The 23586-nt window shown below is 43.9% G+C and overlaps 1 pseudogene; it reads right to left on the bottom strand.

Moving 5' to 3' along the window:
- Nucleotides 1-4621: 4621 nt before the first annotated feature.
- LOC133418944 (EMILIN-1-A-like) overlaps nt 4622-23586 on the bottom strand; it is a 56282-nt pseudogene continuing 37317 nt past the window's right edge.

Genomic DNA, 23586 nt, shown 5'->3' with positions numbered 1-23586 from the left:
TAACCCCGATTTTAGCTTCATTACACTGGCTACCTGTGCGTTTTAGAATTGATTTTAAGATTTTAATGATCACTTTTAAGGCCCGGATGGGACTGGCCCCTGAGTACATCAAAGACTGCTTAGTCCCATACGAGCCAAGGTGTAGCCTGAGATCCTCCGGCAGGTCCCTATTAGTGATTCCTAGATCTCGACTAAAAACTAAGGGCGACCGGGCCTTTGCTATCAGGGCCCCGTCGCTCTGGAATGACCTGCCGGAGGAGATCAGGCGAGCCACATCTCTGTCCATTTTTAAATCTCTTTTAAAAACACACTTTTTTAAATGTGCTTTTACTTAACATCTAAAAATGTACTTTATAATATCCAATGTTACTATTTTCTAATGTTTTATTGTATTTCTATGCTCTTATGTTTTTATATTTTTGTCATTTTATTGGATTCTGCCTTTTAATTCTGCTTTGTAAAAGCACCTTGTAACTGTGTTTGGAAAGGTGCTATACAAATAAAGCTTATTATTATTATTATTATTATTATTTCTTTGCGGTCTTCCCTTTCTTCTCCCTGGCCTTCCTCTTTAATTTATTAATAAACACCTCGCTCAAGTCTATGTCTTCCCCCTCCGAAAAGTCCGGTGATACCTGCTGCAGCTCCTGGGCTGGATCTCTTCCCGCTGCGTGTTCGTCCATCGGAGGTGCAGGACCAGAGGAGAGACCCCCTCTGGTCCTGACTCCGCTGCCTGCTCTTCCTCCGCTCCGCGTCAGGATCCCTCCCTTGCGACCTCTGCCGACTCTGGCGCCCGCCGGAGCAGGGGACCCATCCATGGGGGAAGTGGCATGGTCACCGGGTGACGGAGCTACATCCATGCTCTCCCCAACGTTCCCCTCCACCGACAAGTCGATTCCCCTCATCGCTTCGTCCATGCTGCTCCCGAATCCTGCGTCCTCCATGGAATGGTGCAACGCCGCTGCGCTGCGGCTCACCTCCGGCCTTCCTCCTGCCTCCGGCTCAGCAGTCTGGGGGCCACGTCCATCCTCCGTCTCCTCTCCCTCAGCCATCAGCGTCTCGCTCTCGGCTGGTGACGGGGCCTCCTCCTGCTACCCTCTCCCTCCTGCCAGCACTTCATCCATCTCCTCTCCCACCTCCTCCTCCTCATCAGCGTCCGAGCGGAGCTCCTCCTCGCACTCTCTGGCGAAGTGTCCCTGTTTCTGACAAGTACCGGAACTCTGGACAATCCTGCATTATATTTCCCAGCTGGATGCACAGTCTGCACACTGCATCCACACTGGGACTGCATCGCAGCATGCAGCTCCTGAAGCTCTGGCCTGAAAACATGTACAGAACAGAAAAAGAGGGGGGGACCAGCACAACAAACTGCAATTACTTGGATATAATGTTAATAATACAGTTCTCCTTGGTCCAAAAGACTGATGAGAACTGCGGTTCCCAGTCGGGGACCATGTCCACAGGGAGGCCATGGAGCCGGAACACGTGTTGGAGGACCAACTCAGCAGTCTCTTTGGCCGAAGGCAGCTTAGGCAAGGGGATGAAATGCACCAACCGGTCTGAACCGGTCTACCACCGTGATGGCGGTAGACTGGTTACCAAGTCCAGAGATATGTGGGACCAGGAGCGATGAGGAATGGGAAGTGGGTGGAGGAGTCCAGCCGGAGCCTGGTGGGAGGACTTGTTCTGGTTATAGACGTGGCAGGCTTTAACAAACTCCTGGACATCCTGGTTCAGGGACTCCCACCAGAACCGGCACCAGAGAAATTCTTTGTTCTCTGGATCCCTGGGTGGCAGGTGAGACAAGAACTTTTGCCCCGTTAGAGCACCTCGGACCGGAGCAAAGAGTCGGTCAGGTGGACAGGCGCTGGGACCTGGTTGCACCTCCAGTGGGTCCCTCTCAACTCCTCAGGGGATGGCGGTGGCCAGGCAAGTCGAGGGAAGGGTGGTGTCCACCCCTGTGGAACCTTCCTGCTCCCCTTCAAGAATTGGTGAGACAAAGCGTCTGGCATGACGTTGCAGCTACCTGGATGGTAGGAGAGAGTAAAACTGAAGCGGGTGAGGAAAAGGGACCAGCGGGCCTGCCTGGAATTCAGTCTTTTGGCCGTCCTGATGTATTCCAGGTTTTTATGGTCGGTCCACACCAGGAATGGCTGTTTGGCGAGGAGATGAGGGGGGGCGGGTACCGGTTCTTCATCGTGATGTCATTGAGACCCCGGTAGTCTATGCAGGGCCTCAAAGTCTCGTCCTTCATCTGGACAAAGAAGAACCCGGCCCCAGCAGGGAACGAGGAGGGACGGATGATGCCAGCGGACAGAGAGTCATTGATATAGTCCTCCATCGCCTTTCTCTCTGGTGCAGAGATGGAGTAAAGGCGGCCTCGGGGAGGACTGGTACCAGGGAGGAGGTCAATGGTGCAGTTGTACGGCCGGTGTGGAGGCAAGGAGGTGGCCTTGGACTTGAACACCTCCTTGAAGTCATGCTACACCCAACAGGTCAGGGACTGAAGTGGAGCAGGGCGGAGGCTGGGGGACGAGGGCCTGCTTCAGGCAGACTCGATGACAGGCTGTGATCCAACCCAGGATGGACCCTGTCGCCCAGTCAATGTGCGGGTTATGGCGACGAAGCCAGGGGAACCAAAGTACCAAGGAACCAAAATGCGAGTTTAGTCCAAGAGGTGGAGTGAGATGGTCTCATGGTGGTTCCCGGAGAGCAGCATCTGGACAGGGACAGTCTGATGGATTACGGTTCTGAGGAATTGCCAGGAAGCCCAGGGAGCAGGCAAATAGAAACCAGAGATGCTCAGGCAGAACTTGTGGTCGAGGACAGGCTGAGGGGATTACCAGGACGGGGACAGGCAGGGTTGACAACAGGTGATCAGTCCGGGGAAAAACGCTGGAAAGTCAGGCATGACACAAGAACAATCTTGCAGTGACTGGCTGTGAGTGAATTGCTTGAGTAAAGGCTGGTTGCAGATGTGGAGCAGGTGTGGAAGGCTGGAGAAACCATAGGGACATGAGGAGGCGGAGCTGGCATGTGAGTGAGGCAGGTATAGAGCTGGAGTGGATGTGACAGCATCGCAAAGAAAACCATTCTTATTAACTGGAAACAAAAGTAGTTTTTTTTTTCTATCCCGTTTTTTTCCCCCATTTTATCACCCATTGCTCCCTCTACCAGGTCCTGCACTGAGCTCAAGTCTCCTCCTTACTTGAGGAATGAGCAGCAGCTTCTTTTCACCAGACAGGGTGGGGTTTCTCTGGCTGGACGTAGCGCGTGGAAGGATCACATTATTCCGGCCGGATCCTCCCCATCTGTTCCCCGGGTGGCCAGAGGGGCCATGTATAGCCCAGGACTGTGTGCATGTTTTTGTGAGGGTAGCTCCCATTAGCTACCCAGGGAACACGGGGAGAACATGCAAACTCCACACAGAAAGATCCTTTCACCAACCCCCCCCAGGGTGTGGGCACTGAAGTCATGGGGGAACTAACACGCACTTCAGCACCCACAGCGTCCCCGGCGGGAATCGAACCCAGGACCTACTTGCTGTGAGACGGCTGCACTACCAGCTGCACCACCGTACACCGTTACACAGACATACACACCTGCTCACTCACTTACATGCTCACCTGGAAGGGTTGCTGTTTGTTTCTCTGCCTGTTTCCGTTTTTGTTTTATTTTCTTTCTCTCTCGCAGATTCCAAAGGCTTGTGTGCCCGTTGTGTTTTCTTGTGTTTCTCTCCACACTACTATATAAGTGATATATATATATATATATATAAATATAAGTTTATATTGTTCACATTGTTATACTTATGAGAGGTGATCGTGGACATCCACAATGTGTAAGACTCAATAAACGTGTACATTGGTCTTAATCCGTCAATAAAGTGGAACGAGGAGCCGTTTTTCATCCACCAACTTAAGTTCTGGTGTCGGTTCTTAAATTACAAACAAGAAAAGGAGATTGTAATGATGCACTAACACTGCTCATAAACATTCACAGACCCTTACGATCATAATAAAACCACAACTCTTCACGGAACGCAACACAAAGCAAAGAACAGCAATACCCATAATGCAATGCAGCTGAAATCGGAAGAAATGCTCCAAATAAATTGTTTTTTCCAGGCCTTTAAGTTCTGACAGGACTGTCTCCAGCTCACAGCCGATGTTTTTTTGTTTGTTTTTGTTTTACTTGTTTTTGCAAGTTCCTCGTTAAGATGAGCGGTTTTTACTGAATAATTATTATCTTCATTATCATATTCAAACATATGTATTTGAGGGAGGAGACAGGGGGGAGTGTTGTTCTCCCGCATGTGCGCTCAAATCGACGCTGATTGTGATGTTCAAAGAAAGCTGCGTGGATTTGGACGTACGCACAATTTTGAACTTCAGAATTGTTTTTTGCGTACGTTAAAATTCCACGCACGGATTCACGTTGAAATCCACGCACGTTTTGATCATGAGGCCCCTGGATCTGGACCTGGGTCTGATAAAGTAGAACATGTCTGGTCCTGTTGAATCTTCCAACAGTAAGAGGAGACACTATGACATTCATTTGTGGTGTATTTACACACTGTGTAATGATCACGATGAATAAATAACAGACCACACATTTTCTTCTGTGGTCTTTAATTTAGAGGCAGCACCCTGCATTAGTCTAAATGTTGGTAAACATGAAGTAAATGAGCACGATACATGTCTGAGATACATGTCTGTTGTCAGTAGGGGCCTCTAACATAGAGCCAGAATGTTCTTCATCACATCAGCTGATGGCTTTAGAAGAAAGAGCAAACATTTGAGCTTCTCCTGGACGTCAGAAATGTTTGAAGTCAGGTCATGTTATGGTAAAAAAAAAAAAAAAAAGTGAGACTATATTCTGATGGAACATCAGAAGTGTTTGCAAAAGTTTGTCAAATGAAAACTTCTTATTTTCTCATGAGCCACATCAGATCAGCTGACTTGTGTCCACACATGAAGATAGATGAAGGTGCTCCAGAGACACAGATCTGTACAGACCAATCTATTAAAAATGGATTAAGTGAAGAAGAATGCGTTCAAAGGCGTCACAGGGAATGACATCATGTCTGATGAGACGATGACATCACACTGTAGATGAGCACCGGCCTCTGGGGTTTGGGACGGAGCCTTCAAAGAGTTGCTCAGGTTCTCCGCCCTGGACGTGCAGGTCATATGTCCTCGTACAGCAGCATGCCGTTGAAGATGGTCAGGGGCTCCACGGAGTGGGCCAGTCTGCCCATCACCAGGTCGATGCAGACCGTGTCCCGGGTCTGCAGGGGCAGGATGATGCTGAACACGGCCAGGGAACCCGGAGGGGGTCTGGCCTCGGCCACGGGTTTGTTCTCCAGGTCTTCAGGCTGGTATCCTCCAGAGTCCACCCGGGCCATCCCGTAGTTGGACTTGGACAGGACCGCCTCTATCTTCTCATTCTTGTAACCCGTCAGGACAGCACTGAAGAAGTAATGCCCATTTATGGGGGCGGTGAAAGTACCTGGAGGAGACAAAGGTCGCAACAGAAGAGCGTCAAAATAATGATCTAATTCTGTGGACTTTTACTGACCTGCTGGTTCTGTTTCTTCTTCAAATCAAACACAATGAAAGACACTTTATCACACCAAATACATCTATGACTAAAGAAAAGTAAACTGCGTCCGTCCAGAGGACATGAGCAGTAACTACATAACCATAGAACTAATCTTGTCTTTTATAAACTCACAGCAGGGCAGGATCTGAGAAAAACACTCACTTCATGTCTGGTTGTTCTGGTTTCAGTTCTCCTAGTCCCAGTTTCAACTCTGTTAGTCCTGGTTTTAGTCCTACTGGCCCTGGTTTCAGTCCTGCTAATCCTGAGTTCAGGTCATCTAGTCCTGGTTTCAGGTCCTACTAGGGGTGTAACGATACACTAATCTCACGATACGGTACGATACACGATATTGAGGTCACGATAACGATACGATATTATAGCAGTATTTTTTTAACAACCTTGAATGAGGAACATATGACTGGAAAAAATGGTCTTTATTTGAAAGACACAAAATACAAAACAATGCTGTGTGTTTGCCCTATTGTTACAGTTTGTAATGCTTTATAACTGTTTAAGTTTTAAAGAGAAAGCCAGGCCAACCATTTTCCACAAACTGAACTAAAAGTAAATGTCAGGTTTGCATTATGATCTTCAGTTTCATACAAGTACAAATATTTTGCCACAAACTGAATAGTTTCTCTTATGACTTGACTTTTTTCTTTTCCAGAAATTTAACAACTAAAATTAAATAAATAAATAAAAGTAAATAAATACATACAATTTTACATCATAAAACAGATTGATTCATGCTCACCTTATAAGTGTAAGAGGAGATTTATTTTTGTTAAGAAGGTTATTTTGGTAATTCAGGGTTGATTATTTTATAAATCTATTCTTTATATTCTGATGTAAATCAGGGACTATAATGACACTAGTCAGTTTATCTGTAGTGATTAGTCTGTTTTAGATTGGGCGGAGTGATACGCCACAGTACGGCACTAGGTGCTGTGTTGATGTTCTAAAATCCTACACTGTTGAGGGACATTAAAGTACACTGGAACTCAGCAGAAGTTTCCCCGTGTTTATCCTACTCACCACCCCAAAAAGGTTTAATTTAATAAGGTAAGGCTTAACTCTACACCAGCCTTACATTAGTAAAGGTTCAGAGCTTAAAACCCTGCAAGAGTCCCGTGATCGGGACCAAAACGGTACTAGTTTCTTCTGAGCGGAGGAAGATTTTGGTCCGCGGGTCGAGGCGCGGTCGGCACCAATACGCTGCACGTTACTAGTAAACACAATAGATTAATATTCATAACCCAATATCGCTATACAGTTTGTCACCTCCACAACACGTATCGTGACATTTTTGTATCGCGAAATTTCGTGGCACGATATATTGTTACACCCCTAGGTCCTACTAGCCCTGGTTTCTGTCTTGCTAGTCCTGGTCCGGATCTTCTAGTCCTGGTTTCAGCTCTGCTAGTACTGGTTTCCAGTTCCCCAGTGCTGGTTTCAGCTGTACTTATTGTCTATATTTGTTTATTGCGGTGTGGAGGAGGTGGTGGGAACCAGACCGGGGGTCCGGGTCCAGTCCTGTTGCCTAAGGAGATCACGTCCTACAGGAAATGCATTTCTCAGTATTCACCTGTTCCCGGGTCGTAGAAATCTCCCTCATTGACAAAGATCTTGTCAAAGACAATGGTCCCTGCTTGATCCATGGGAAAGGTGAGGGCAGCAGAGAACGAGAGCCTGGGAACGTGAGCGTCGATGCCTGGAAGACCTGCAAGACCTGGAAACAATGAGAAACAGCAGGATGAAGGTTGCTGACAGTCCAGTGAAATGAGCTGGGAAGCTGCTGTTTTCAGGTGTTCCTCACAGGCTTACCTGGTTGACCTTTGGGACCTGGAACAAAGAAAGAAAAAGAAATCATTAGGTGAAACAACAAGGAGCTGTGGCAGCAGCCAATAAGACGTTCTGTTTTAAAGAACGTGGAACCACGTCAGCTACTGAAGCTCAGAAACTCCATTATGACTTCCCTCAGAATACTGCGGTTATACTTTCATCTACATCAGAGGTTTTCAACTGGTTTTGTCCCAGGGACCACCATTATAACCAAGAAGCAACTCGGGGAACAACTGCTTTTGGGGATGTTTGTTTTATTTTGCACCTTGCTTTTAAATAAGAGTATGGGCCTCTATAGGCTATTTATTTGCATCAGTGTATATTTTTATTTGCACCCTTTGCTATAAAAAACAAAATAAACCAAAAAACAGTATATGAAAAATGAACAATAGGAAGCCAAGAGGGCTCATTTGACATAATTTGGATGGGTAAATTATTCACAAAAATGAATAGTAAATGGAAAATAAATTGAGTCTAAAGAATAAATATATATATTTTAAATTATTATTGTTTTCCATTTACAATTTCACTGACCACCTGCAATACCAGCGCGGGCCACAAGAGGGCCGCGGACCACCGGTTGACAATCCCTGACCTACATCAATGGGAAGCTTCTTTCATTTCCCACTGTCAGTATGTGCTTTATCCTTCTCGTTCCTGAATTCCACTTTTAACATAAAACTGGGAATATTAAAAGTTCAGAGAAACAAATGTAGTCGAGCTTCAGTCAACAGATTTAATTCATTTAAAAAATCGATTTTTCTCATGTTTGGATGCACCTGTCCACAGGTACATCCAAAACTTTGGAAACGTAACAACTCTGTCCTACCAGGCAGACCTCGGGCACCCCGTTCTCCTTGCCGTCCCGGAGGTCCGGCGGGCCCCCGGGGCCCCTGGAGCCCCGGCAGCCTGTCAAAGCCGCCCTCTCCTGTGAGTCCAGGTAGGCCTGTGTGAGGAAGAGAAGAGGACTGTTGGAGTTTACACATGTGGACAGATCACACAACAGTCACTAAAATAACTTGACAAAACAACAATTCACTGAACGATGACAAATGAAAATCAGACATTGCTTGTGGTTCAACAGAATCATCTAAAACAAAACAATGTCGTTAACAGATTATGTGTAACCCCCGAAGAAAGACTGAAAATAATGTGATCATAGCTGAGCTAAAGTGTGTCCTGAAACTAACAGCACAACCGTCTTCAATCTTCAGTCAGGCTTAATATTTATCAGAGAATGAGGTCGGAAGGACCCAGGATGAGGTGGAGAGTTGCCAGGATAAATTGGACAACACCCAGGATGAGGTGGGGAGGTGCAAGTATAAGGTGGGGAAGACCCAGGATGAGGCGGAGAGGAGCCAGGATGAGGTGAGGAGGAGCCAGGATGATGTGCAGCTGGTAATGATCGGGTTGATGGTGGAGCACAACTGGGCCTCCAAAAGGCAATATTGGGGCAGAGTCAAAGCCAAGTCTTCACCAGCAACAACACTGTAAAGAAAACCGCCAGCAAGAACCACCCACACATACATTTCGAACGTGACCAAGACGATTTCAACATCTGGCACAAACCAGAGACTTAGCATTAGAGATGCACCGATCGATCGGCCACTGATCGATCGGTGCATCTCTACTTAGCATCAACCCTGTTAATCGTCCCCATCAAGACTAGAGGACTCAGGCCAGAAACCGTGTTGGATACTGGAAGCACCTTCACCCTGATGCAGAAAAGCTTGTGGCAAAGGATAAGTAGGCCGGGTGACAGCTCAGAACCAGAGACCCCTTAACCTTCTTTCTGGCGGCTGCCCAGACAAACAACTGAAGGAAAGGTTTTCTTAGGTTATACATGGCACGACACCTTATGGACCATTGAAACGTATGTGATGGCTGATGATGATGTTTCTGTTAATGTTAGTATTGGACTTTCTTAGGAAAACTAAAATTCAGGTCAACTTGGGTGACAATACCTAGGGGTTGCATGTTAAGGCAAAATGGTTCACTTTTACTTTCTCCAAAAACATTGGCACACATGACTTGGGGCCCTACTACCTCAGCTGTAAACTTGTATGCGTTTCTTGGTCCGTCGTCGTTTCCCACATCTCACGACAAAGTATTTCCACAAGGGCCACAGAAGCTTGGAGGTAAAGCATACCGAGTTTCTCCCATGAAGAGAATGATTATCGCGGATCACGTGAGAAAAATGCTGCAGGATGATGTGATTGACCTGTCACGGTCAGCATGGGCATCTCCGGTAGTTTTGGTATAGTTCACATCAGTTTTGTATAGACTACAGACAGCTCAACACCAAGACACCACAAGATGCTTATCTGATGCCATTCATACACAACATCCTGGGATCCCTACATGGAGCCAAATTCTTTGGCTCATTGGTTCTACAGCCAGGCTACTGGCAGGTAGCCATGGACCTGCACTGACCCCTCTGAATCAGAGGCTTGATGTTAAACCTTGAAGGTTCTTATCCAGCTACGCTGCGTAGACATTACCATCCCCAAAGACCTGGCCTCCTCCACTGAAGATCACAACAAACAGGTGTGATAAAGTAAAAAAGGAACAGAAGCTTCAGTTCTTCTAGCACCTTCAGGAGCAGAACACCAACACTTTAAATGTTTTGACTTGTGGCACTACTTGTGATGTTTCACACTCGAAACACACACAGAAACCTGCCAAAGGTGAACTCATGAAGGCAGTTCTGACCTTCTCCTCGTGTAGTTTATGCTGACAGAGACAACATGAACCACTGCAGTGAGGCGGGAACAGAGTAGAGGACGTCTAAAGGCTCTTACCAGAAGAACCCTGCAGGTCTCGAAGGACGTGGTTCAGGCTGGAGTTCAGGTTCTTCATCCTGCTGTGGACGTCGTCCTGGTTCTTCTGGATGGAGTCCAGGATTCCCCCATGTTGGATGACGGACTCGTTCAGACCAGAAACGCAGTTCCAGAGACTGGACACGTGTTTGTTTAGACCTAAAAGAAGAAAAGAAGCAGCGTTTGAGTCCAGAAACCCCAGCCAGGACTCTGGTCTGACCTCAGACCTCCTGCCAGTTCCTGGACTCACTCTGCCATGGTATTTCTTTCTTCAGAAAGATTCTGTTTCTGGGTTTAGCTCTTTTTTTTTAGCTTTATTGTCAATAATCAAGCAAAGACAGAATAGCTGACAATCTGGCAACAGTGAGATGAGGAATAGAAGAGGAAACAAATAAAGAAAGAAGTAAATAAACCAATAAATATAATTTCATATACAACACATCTTCATTAAGATACAGGATAATGGTGCTCCTTCTTCCTATAAACCAAAGGCAATTCATTCGCATCAGGGTTTGCACTGCAAAAACTCAAAGTCTTACCAGGAATATTTGTCTTATTTCTAGTTAAAATGTCTCATTTTTAGTCAAAAAATCTCATTACACTTAAAACAAGAGTCATTACCAGAAAAATAACTTATTTCACTATTTTCACCTGTTTCAAGTAAATTTTAACTTGAAATAAGTAGGAAAATCTGCCAGTGGGACTAGATTTATCTTCTCATTACAAGCAAAAAAATCTTGTTCCACTGGCAGATTTTTCTACTTATTTTAATTGAAAATCTACTTGAAACAGGTGAAATTTGTTGTTTTTTTCCAGTGATGAGTCTTGTTTTAAGTGTAATGAGATTTTTTGACTAAAAATGAGACATTTTAACTAGAAATAAGACAAATATTCTTGTTAAGATTTTGAGTTTTTGCAGTGTGTAAAGACATGTTTTTAGAGAACTCCTAAAGAATCCTATCTTCACTTCCAGTCAAACTCTTTGCATAACTGGCACCGCCCCTTCCTAACACCCAGAACACAGCCCTCCCAGCTGGCACCATCTCCACCGGTGTTCAGCTCCAGGTCCCACTGTCCTTCTACATGTACGGTTTTGTCTTTAGGACTTCAGAAATGTGAGATATTTGATGTTTTGTCATTACAGCTTGATGGTGGATATGTATAAAGTGAGTCTCACTTCAGTCTTTGATATTAGTGTTTAGTAATATAATCAGTGCGTTTACATGGGAAGTTTAATTCCTCTTTAATTCAGAATTAAAATTAAATCTGATTTAAAATGAGTAAAAATGACCATGTAAACACCTAATTCCGAATGAAAATGACCATTCCGAATTAAATTTAATTCTGAAGTAAGTGGCTGGTTTATTCCGATTTTAAATCTGAATAGAATAGTTCCGCGATCATGTAAACACTCATTCCTCTTTAAATTAATCCAGGTCTTTCTTTCTGCTCATTCCCTCGCCCGTCTGTCTCCATGATGCTTATATTCCACTGGGCTGGTTTTCCAAACAAAGTTTCAAGATGCAGCAGCAGTAAACGGTGATCAAGAGCAGAGACCATTTATTTAATAAATAGAAATCATTAAAAGAACAGATGGAAACTGGAAACATCAAAATTGTGAGCTTTTCAAAGTTGTAGCGGCTAAGTTTGTTTTTCTTCCGGTAGTTTAACCTCCGGTCCCCCCCCTATCCAATCAGAACCTTCCCAACCCCCAGACCTGGAGAGGAATTGTGGAGAAAGCCGATCAAACGTGTTTTCCATGTAAACCTCAATTCAGAATTACTATTTCCAGAGACGTTCAATAAACGAGACAGCCCACTACGGTTGTGTTTCCTGTATCTGTGTCACGTGACTGCCCTTTAGGAGACTGGAAGTAGGTCCTGAGTCTATTGAGTCCTATGGGAAAAGTGAACGTGAGCACAGATTAGCACGTGTGTATATATATATATATATATATATATATATATATATATATATATATATATATATATATATATATACGTATAAATGTCTAAGGTGCTGATTCAGAGTCGTCGGTCACTGCAGAACTGCCAACGTCGTTTTCCCATCGGATAAACTGAAATTTAAAATTAAAATAAAACTTGCTTCTTTGCTTAATAATTCTGTTATTGTTATTATTGAAGTCTTTTTGGAAAGGAAAAAAAGAATATTAGACTGATCCGATGATCTTGTACTGGGTTGATATCAGACATTAAGGTAGCAGATAAAACAAAACGAGCTGCAAAATAAGGCGCAAATATTAAAGTTGTACTGTATCTCGTTCACAACACTTCCAAAACGATGTGGGGAGAGGGGCGACCACGCCCACTTAGGAGACAGGAAGTTTAAACCATTTCATACCATTGGCAGAAACGGTAATGCGTGATCTTCTGTTTATTTCTATTTAATTTGGAATAATTAATTCCGACAGATAAGCATTAAAATAAACCCAGAGGTGTTGGTAAAACATTTTCTCACTGTCTCTAGTCTGCAAAAAATGTGACAATAGTAGCACATCCCATCTACCTACTGTATATCTACACCCATTTCCTTGAACATTCTGTAACGATTTGAGGCATATAATTGTGTAGATTTGGTGTGAGGGTAATAACCAGAATGGAAATCCCTGTTTGGTTCTTGTACTAATCACGAACTATCATCAATTACCTGCGGTTTATCCGTGTTAACCTTGTATCCTGACAGTCATCAAGGCTGCACAACATTCAATGCTCAGTGTGAACGTGGAACGAGACAGAGATTCTCCCTGACATGCATTTTTTACTTGTCAAGTACAGGGGGCTTTTGCAGCGCTGCTATCTGAACGGTGTCGGGTGTATAAACCCGTGGAGGAGCCCGTGTTAAAAGCCTACTAATCCATTCCTGAGGCTTGTGGACAACATTTCTGGAATTGGAATAAATCTGGAAGACAACCGCTTTGGTCACACATTCTGGTCACTGCTGTTCTGCATCAGATGTAGCTTCATTTGAAGATTTGTGTGACCTTGTTGTACGTGAACAGTTTAGGCAGTCTGTCCCTGGTTGTATCGCTACTGACATCAATGACAGAAAAGTTAAGACTAAGGGCCTGATTTACTAAGATCCTAAATAAAGAGTACTAAATTGCGTGTGCACTGAAAAAGTTTGCACGTGCTGTTGTTGTGTGTTTTGCGGGTGATCAACTAAGATTGCGTGCGCAATTGATAACAGGTGCAAACTGCAGTATTTAAATGAGGTGTTGCGTGTCTTACGGTTTGAGCCATGGAGAGTCTGGATGGAAAGCAGGATAGTTGCAAGCGCAAAATGAAATTTGACGAGTTGGAGTTAGACATATTAGTGGAAGAGGCAAATAAACACATTCATGAACTACAGCAAAGACATTTAAACATTACCAAAAGAAACGCAATATGGGAGAAAATCTGCGATAGAATAAATGCAGTTGGTAAGACAAAAAGAACGGCAGATGAGGTTAAAAGAAGGTGGCAAGATATAAGGCGAAGAACTAAAGAACAATTGGCCTTTAATAAAACTTGTGCAACCATTTTTAAAATAGCATGCAGCAGAATAAAGACTCTCTCTCTGCTATTCTTTGATTTTGGTGATGTCGCCTACTTGCCACAATAACAGCAGCCATCGGTGCGTAATGTTGGGCAGATTAGCACCTTCCTTTCTAACGTATTAAATACAGACGCAATCACAATCCCCGCAATAACTTTCAGGCTTGGTAAATCTCATTGCGTGTGGTAAATGAACCTATTTGCATCTTCCCCTCCCAGTATTTAGCGCTCTCTGGCGGGTACGCCCCATATTGATTATTCATCAGGGCAAAAGTACTAAATGAACAGCGTGTGCTATTTTGCTCATTTAAGAGGCGCAGTCCTCTTTGCACGCTGTTAGTAGATCAGCTTGCACATTGGTTTGCGGGTGATGTCAAGTTTGCACACGTTTTTACACACGCAAACCTTTAGTAAATCAGGCCCTCAGAGTGAAGCAGCAGTTCTTGCTGATGAGTTTGTTCTCACCGCCAAATACATTTTTTGGTGACAGAGATTGGAAAGATGCTGTTTTTTAAAGGCGGTCCTGATAAAGATCAGTCAGATTTGGATAGTTGGATAGGAAAGACCCAAGTAAGACGTAATTATTGCAACAAAAAGGACACTGGAAAAGTGATTGCGCCTCTTTGAAACAAATGAGTGTGTAATAAGTTGCGGGCTTGGCTGTGCCAGGAGACGCTTCCACAGGAGTTGATGGTGTGGCGTCTCCTTTTCAGATGCAGAATAATGGCGCTTTTCCACCAGCACCTACTCTGCTCTACTCATCTCAACTCAGCCTGGTTTCTTTTCCATAACAATTCAGCACCTGGAGCAGAAGTAGGAGGTTGGAGCGAAGCTGCTGTGACGTATTTAATTGTGTATCTAAATGAAGAAGACAACACTAAAGATGTAGAACCTGGAGGAGATGATAGATGTGCTGCTGGATCTGTGGCTTGTGTTTGATATCAAGTTATAAAATGAGATTTAGAGAAGTGGCAACGCTTTTTTTTTTATAGTTTGTCTCGGCGCTGCTGAAAGTCAGCTGGAGCCGTGAGCAGCTATGAAGAGACAGAGCTCCTGGTAGATCTGGTCGTTCCTTATCGTCTAGATCCCTTTTTAATTCTTTCCTCAGAACCAGGTTTATGAACTCTTGTTATATGTAATAATGTTCGAAATAAGTTTGAAATAAAATCTTCAAATCAAAATCCAAAGTTGATTTTAAGTCAGTAAATGTTTTTGTGCGCTCTCATAGGACAGCTATGTGGTGGGAGGCTGGATTTTGTTGGTATCTTGTGTAAAATATCCCATACTTCTTCTGACCTTGAATCCTTATCACATCTCCTGTGGTTTCAGAGTTACAACCCAAAGAAAAAACAGCATGGACCTTCCTTACGTACCTTCCTTGATCTTGTTGATGGAGGTAGAGACTCCGTCCAGCCTTCCGCAGATGCCCTCCATCTTGGACAGTCTCTTTTCCAGACCGTCTCCGGACCTGCGGCAGTCTCCGATCTCCACCAGCAGCCGGCTCTCGAAGCGACGGACGTCCCCGTCCATCCGGTCCCGGTGCTCCCGGCTCTCCTCCGTCTGCTCCGTCACCTCCTGCTGGATCTTGTCCAGCTCAGAGATGATCTTGTCTTTGGTGTTTCCTGTCAGGGTTTGGATGGTGAAGAAAGGGTTGTCAGCTGGACAAGTTGGAGTAATGAAACAGTGTAATCCAGGGGTCTGCAGCTAGGAATGGGGATATTTTACCGTTCACGATATACCGTCAAAGAAATTCCCCACGGTAAGAATTTAACGCAGAACCATAAATCAGCCTTAACAAACATGGCGGAAGGCTGATCTGAGAGCGAGGAGCTCGTTGTTAAACGAAGCTCCAGCTCTGGAACTGGTTTGGATTTAAAAAGAGAGACGAGGAGGAAACATCATCTATTATATGCAGAGTCTGCAAAAAAACAGTGAGTGCAAAGGATGGCTTTATATTTTTGTTCTTCATCATGTTGTCTTTTGCACCATTTTGTTACCCAACAGAAGGAAATGGTTGTTACATTTTGATATAACGTTTGACTATTATGAAAAAAAATTGCAATAGTATCTAACTTGTGTCATGTTCCAACCACAGGTTAATTTGCACATTTTATTTATATTAGAAGGTCATCACTGATAGGATTTTATTTTCAGTGTACTTTTAATTATTTGTCCTGTTTCTTTATTTATCATTTTTTTCTACTTTGTGATTTTATAAGCTAATTAAACTTGAAGGACAAGGTACTTTTGCTGTTTGCTGTTATCCCACTGTTTAAGCCATGCAGTTTGAATAAATGTTGAATCTGTTTTCACATTTCAAACTTGTTTCATTTGAGTCATTACAGTTTTGCAGTACAGGTGTACTAATTTAATTGGTTTTTATTAATTCAATTTAATTGATGTAGTTTTAGTAGTATTTAGTATCTTTTAGAGCAGTGATTTGGGGGCTCCAAAGACTGAATGTGGTGATAGATTTATAGTTACAAAGGTGGAGTTGAATTGCTATTTTTTTTATCGTCATTTTTATCGTTATCGGGATAAATGCCAGAAATTATCGTGATACATTTTTTAGTCCATACCGCCCATCCCTATCGGCAACCCAAAATGTTGAAAGAGCCTGAAGTGAGAAAAAATAAGTTTTGTGTCCTGAAGATGCCCTGGGTTCCCAAAACACAGCTTTAGTTTTAGTCAGCCGCGCACCTGCTGTTTATTATAGCAAATGCCTGTTTTTCTGTGAGAAAGGGCCTGGTTCGCACAGGATTTTGGGTCCCGTGGGAGCCGAAACTTGTTTTGAGAGCTTGCGGACTTAGGTCTTTCCCCCCCCTCCGCAAGGTGCTGAGGGAGAGGTATAAAAGACAGGGAAACCGGAAGTATAGCCAGAGTCGGCCGTGGGTTCTTGCAAAACGCCCGGCGCAGGGTTTTTTCCTTGGCTTATTCAAAATCGGACTGCAGGGCTCTCCAGTTTCGTGTCGAGGTAAGAAGGCCTTAAAAACCCTTGTACTTGTGTGATGATTGCAACTGTGATGATTGTGATATTGATAGTGATATTGTGTGTACTGCCGAGTTGTGGGGGGTAATTCGACACTTATCCTAGCAAACGGGTAGTTTTGTGGATGTCTTCTATGTACTGCTTGCTTCTTGCTAATAAATGTATTCATATTTCATAGCAAAGAAGAGGTGTGTGTGTGTGATTCATTTTGGTGCAGCCGACCACTCCTAGAACCTAATTAAGATTTCTCCCAAAACAGAGCCATATTGGACCAAAAACACAAAAAACAAATATGTCTAGAGCCGCAAAAAATGAAAAGTCTTGTATAAGCCTTAGAATTAGGGCAAATGGCAAAATATAGAGAAAAAAGTTGAAATGTCGAGATTAATGTTGAAGTACAATCTCGAGAAAAAAGTCAAAATGTCGAGAAAAAAGTCGAAATGTCGAGATTAAAAAGGAAAGGAAAAAGGAAGAAAAAAAGAGAAAAAAGGAAAAAAGAAGAAAAAAAAGAAAACAGAAGATTAAAAAAAGGAAAAAAAAGAGAAAAAAAAGAATGAAAAAAAGTAAAAAAAGGTCAAACATTTTTGAAAAAGCTCCAGGAGCCACTAGGGCAGCGCTCTAGAGCTGCATGTGGCTGTAGAGCCGCGGGTTGCTGATCCCTGGTGTGAGCTGAGCGGGGGAGCGGTGGACTCACCGAGGTCGGTGATGACGCTGTCGTGCTTGTGCACGCTGTGTTCCAGACCCCGCAGGGTGTCGTTGACGGAGTTGAAGGTGAGCAGGAGCTCGGACAGCTGGTTCTGCAGACTCTTCACGTGGTTGTTGCTGATGGAACCTCCGATTACACTGTGGCCATCCAGAGGCTTCTCCGCATCCAAGCTGGGGCGGGGGTCACTGGAACCAGACCCAGAACCAGCACCACCAGCACCACCAGAACCACCAGAACCAACACCACCAGCACCACCAGAACCAGCACCACCAGAACCAGCACCACCAGAACCAGCACCACCAGCACTAGCACCACCAGCACCACCAGAACCAGCACCGCCGGAACCGCCGGAACCAGCACCTGGTGAAAGGATTTGAATACAACTTTATCACAAGCTCTTAACTGAAACTTTTCACAGCTTGTCAACCATAAGAGACAACAAAATCCCAGAAATGACACAACAAAGAGGTGATCAATGACTTAAAACAAGAGTCATTACCAGAAGAATAACTTGTTATTTGACAATTTTCACCTGTTTCAAGTAAATTTTCACTTAAAATAAGTAGAACAATCTGCCAGTGGAACAAGATTTTTTTGTTTGTAATGAGAAGATAAATCTTGTTCCATTGTTTTTTTTTACTTTATTTTTCTGTTAATGATTCTTATTTTAAGTGTAATGAGATTTTTTGACTAAAGATGAGACATTTTAACTAGAAATAAGACAAATATTCTTGTTAAGATTTTGAGTTTTTGAATTGGGGTTAAGGTCAATATTCGGTTACTGAAACATTGGGAATAATCTGTTTCCATGCGTGAGCAAACAGGGTTATCCCTGTTTACATGGTAATGAATCATTCAGGATATCTGGATCAAACCAGCGACGCACGGAGAACGTGATGACGCAATTCCCGTCATTTCATCTTCTTCTTCCTGTATCCAAATCCAAAACAACAATAACAGCAGCACGGCGGATAATGAACAGCCCAGTAGAATCGCCTTCTTTTGCGTTTTGCTGCTGGTACTGACCCACCAGGACTAACACTGTTCCTCGTCTCCTTCTTCATTAATGGAAGGCGAGAACGTGAAGAAATGGCAAATGGAGCCGGAGCTGTGCCGTCCATATCCATGCTACCCGTTTCCACCAGAGCAGCCCGGACACTTTCACTGCAAAAACTCAACATCTTAACAAGAATATTTGTCTTATTTCTACGGTATTTTCCGCACCATAAGGTGCACCGCATTATAAGGCACACCTTCAATGTATGACGTATTTTAAAACTTTTTCCATATATAAGGCGCACCGCATTATAAGGTGCACTAAAAAGTACCGTATGTCAAACTTTATTAACAAAATAAAAACCAGCTTTGCTCCGTCTCGTCACAGTCGCCATTATGTGAGTCAGCGTTGCTGCTGTTGTCTTGAACGTCTGTGACGATTCCTGACGTCTTTAGCGCCGTTACTTTGGCAACACCAACTACATTACCCACAATCCCCCTGACTACAGTAACAGAAATTACCGTAATGATCATATATAAGGTGCACTGCCGGTTTTTGAGAAAATTAAAGGCTTTTACGTGCGCCTTATAGTGCGGAAAAAAACGGTAGTTAAAATATCAAATTTTTAGCCAAAAAATCTCTTACACTTAAAACAAGACTCATCACTGGAAAAAAACAACAATTTTCACCTGTTTGAAGTAGATTTTCACTTGAAATAAGTAGAGAAATCTGCCAGTGGAACAAGATTTTTTTGCTAAGAGTGAAAATTTACTTGAAAAAGGTGAAAATTGTCAAATAAGTTATTTCTTGTTTTAAGTGTAATGAGATTTTTTTTTAACTAAAAATGAGACTAGAAATAAGACAAATATTCCTGGTAAGATTTTGAGTTTTTGCAGTGTTGGATGAAGGTGCACAGTCAGGATTGGTGGGAACGGGTCGTAATGATGGAGTTCACCGACGCCGACTGGTGTGAGAATTTCCGTATGTTCCGCATGTCACCCTGGACTCAAAAGACCAAGATTCCTTGCGAAAAGAAAGTCCGCAGAAAACAAATTCCTGTTCCTTTTGATGGGGATATCCCGTTAGCCTATACATGACTAAATATTTGGGTTATAAAAGGAGTAACCCAGGGGTCATATTCCGGTTTTTAAAAACCAGAATATGAGCACATTCCGGTTATTCAAAGGGGTTATTGGTGTTGGACTACGTTTACATGCAGTCAAAATTGGGGTTATTGCTAATATTCCGGTTACTGAAACATTCTGAATATTCCGTTTACATGGTAATTAATCATATGGGATATCTGGATCAAACCAGCGACGCACGGAGAACGTGATGACGCAATTCCCGTCATTTCCACTTCTTCTTCCTGTATCCAAATTCAAAACAAATGCTGCTTCGCGCAACTTTTCTCTCTCCTTCTTGTAAATCTTCTATCCCGGTACTTTCTACCGTCTACAAATGCAGAAATGTTCATATCCTTCATTACATTTATGAAGTGATTAGTCTCCTCCTGGTCTTGGTTTCTCCGTGTTTAGAAGAACTTCCTGGACTCAAAAGACCAGGATTCCTTGTGAACAGAGCATGTGCAGAAAACAAATTCATGTTCCGTTTGATGGGGATATTCCGTTTGGCGTTTACATGACCAAATATTTGGGTTTTAAAAGGAGTAACCCAGGGGTCATTGGGGTTTTTAAAAACCAGAATATGAGCAAATTCCGGTTATTCAAATGGGTTATTGGTTTTTACATGGCCGTGCGCAACCGGGTTATTGCTAATATTCCGGTTAGAAAAGGGTTATAGACTGCATGGAAACGTAGTCACTAACGACTCTGACCTGGTATCAGTCCGGGACCGGTCCGGCACTGGCCCATACACTTCTGGAAGCTCTCCAGCATGACCTGGACCTCGTCTCGCAGGACTGAGCAGCTGTGCGAGCAGCTGCCCGTCTCCAAGTCCAGTCGGCTCTGGATCCTGTTGATGTGGCTCTGCATTTGCCCCAGTGCCTCCTGGGAATGATTCCTGATCCTGTGAAGCTCCTGCTCCACCCGCCCACACAGCTCACAGTCCTGTCCCAGCGTCTCCACCTCCGTCACGATGCGGTTGAAATGCTCTCCGTGGTCGCCCGTCAGGGTCTTGATCTTCCGGACGTCGTGGCTCAGGTCCACAACCTGGACGGGGTTCAAGTGTCAGTAATACAGGTTTTCGATTTCATTGAAAAATATTAGCTTGTGTTAAATTTGATGCCAGCAACATGTCTAAAACGTTGACTAAAGCCTGAGTTATTGTTCTGCGTCAAATCGACGCCATGCCTACGCCGACACCGTGATCTTTTCCTGAATGGTTTATCCGACTTTTCCGGTCACAGTAAATGAAAGAGATAAGGACAAATATTGTGCAAAAAAACAAAACAAAACAAAAAAATCACACATACACGAAGAAAAGAGCGCTGAAAGTTCACGACTACTTCAAACCAGAAACCGGAAATGCGTTGCTACCAAGCAAACCAATCACAGCCCTATCGTCTGCGTTTGGTCTGCGTCGCCTTGACGCGTAGTTACAATTTTCGGGAGGTGCAGGTCAGTGACGGCGTCAGTGACGGCGTCAGTGACGGCGTCAGTGACGGCGTGTGGTACGCGTGGACGCGCACCACACGCCGTAGGAACAACGTCGTTTTGACGCAGAACCATAACTCAGCCTTTAGGCTGCTTTCAGACCTGTGGCCTGTTTGTTTTGTTCAGATTCAGGGGCTAAATCGATACGATTTAGGCGAGGCGAATCGTTTTTCGTTTGTGGCGTTTGTGTTCACAAGGTAACCGTCTGTAGCGGTTCAAAGCTGTTAACAAATGCCATGAACCAACTGTTCTCTCATTGGTCAGAAATGAACGCTGAAGGAGTTTCCTCTTCCGTACCCCGGGATAAACAACAATGGTTATAACCCCTTTCACATAGCCGATCCCATTCATTGCGTGTGCTACCGCAGCGCAAGAGCGGACTGCTCTGCACGTGAGAGGGCGCCTGCCGCAGCATTTGCGCCGCCCCTGTCTGCCCAAATTGAAAAATTTTTAATTTCACCGTGCCGCGCTGTTACGTCATCTCGGCGCGTCCAATAGGAGAGATGGGAGAAAAGGGAAAGTTGTGTCCAAGAGGAGAGAAGGTGGTGGAGGTTCTGCACTGACTCTGCGCCCTACCCGGCGGTGGGCGCGGTGCAAACCGCGCTCTATGTGAAAGCAGCTTATGACCAGTGTTGGGACTAACGCGTTATTTAGTAACCCATTACAGTAACACCGTTAGTTTTGCGGTAACTAATTTACTTTTTAAATTCAGTAATGCAATTACCGTTACCAAGCGGTGCGTTACTCCGTTATTTCTGGCTACAGTCAAGCTTTTTTTCCCCAGAGACCAGAGGAAACGTAGTGTGTGTGCATTCAAAAACATGACGGTCATGAGCCAAGAGAGCAAGGTGAGTTTCGCAACGTGGAGATATTGTCATTACAGTAATCCCTGGTTTTGCGGGGGTTACGTTCCAAAAAGAATCCGTGATAAGTGAAATTCTTTTTATAATTATTATAGAAGGCTTCAAATTGCGGAGATCAGCACCACCTCACGCGTATTTCACTGCTCTTCTGAGCCGCTGCATCCCGAAGAAAATAGTTATGGGTCGTTGTTGTCGCTCTTTTTTCTTCTGGGCAAAAAGATTCTTCTAAACGGACATGCCACCATGGATTATATCTGAGACTGTAATGAACGATTCATCAAAGAATCCCGTTCTTGAGCTGCTGCTGAAGCTCATTGGCCGTTCTCAGCTTGTTGTTAAGCAACCAACGTTATTGACACAGGAAGTGAAAAAGCGCGGAAACTGTTTAGCCAATCAGAATACAGAACACGATGCACAATGCAAATCCATACAGTACCTGCTGAAATGAAGGCTAGAGGGGATTAATGGGAGCATTTAAAAAATTGTTTTAATTTAAGTAACTGAGTTACTTTTTTTTTAATTCAAGATCTTTTTATTGAAATTTTCACAAAGTAAAAAAGGTGAAATGCTGCATGTCAATTACAAATATTTTGAGTAGGCATGGGCATGTTAATCATAGCATACACCAGTGTACAAAATATAAAAAACAATTAAACAGTATGAAAAAATATAAAATAGTAACAAAAACAAACTACAGACCAAACTAATCCCTCCCCTGTCACTGCCAGATTACTAATCACAATATGAGGTCACTCTAACATCAAAAGCCTGCACTAGGAATACAAAAGAAATATGAAGTATAGTTCACAGGGTCTGGAATGCTTCTAGAAAAGGTCCCCACACTTTCTGGAACTTATTTGATTGCTGAAGCGAGTATCTAATTTTCTCCAGTTTTAAGCAGGACATGATGTCTTCCAGCCATTGTGCACGAGTAGGAGGGAAGGGATCCTTCCACCTGAACAGAATTGCCCGACGAGCCAAAAGGGAGGCAAAAGACAAAGTGTGCCCCTGTGCAGTGGTTAACTTCCTTCCTCCCTCCATGACCCCAAACAGGGCAGTCAGTGGGTTTGGTTCTAATCTGATTTTAAGCACCAGAGAGAGAGTATGAAATACTTCCATCCAGTACTTGTTTAGACATGGGCAGGACCAGTACATGTGGATGAGAGAGGCTTCTGCTACTTTACATCTTACACAGTATGGACTAATATCTGGGTACATGGAGGATAACTTTGCTTTGGAAATATGAGCCCTGTGTACCACTTTAAACTGAATTAAGCAGTGACGTGCGCACAGGGAGGTTGTATTAACCAGTTTGAGTATGGACTCCCAGGTATCCTCTGATAAGGGAAGCCCTAAGTCCTGCTCCCATGCTGCTTTGAGTTTATCTGTAGGGGCACTCCTAAGATCCAGCAACATGCCATAGAAAGACGAAATGAGCCCCTTTTTGAATGGGTCTGTGGCAAGAACTTTGTCAACTGTGGTCAAGCCTATCGATGCACCAGGGCTGGGTGTCTGGGAAAGAACAAAATGTCTAGCCTGAAGATACCTAAAGAAATGTGATTTTGGAAGGCTGAATTTACTACTTAACTGCTCAAAA

Source organism: Cololabis saira, chromosome 2 (genome assembly GCF_033807715.1).
Source record: "Cololabis saira isolate AMF1-May2022 chromosome 2, fColSai1.1, whole genome shotgun sequence".
In the NCBI taxonomy this organism is placed as follows: Eukaryota; Metazoa; Chordata; class Actinopteri; order Beloniformes; family Belonidae; genus Cololabis; species Cololabis saira.
The sequence above is the reverse complement of the archived record's forward strand: the minus strand, read 5'-3'. Positions and strand labels throughout refer to the sequence as shown.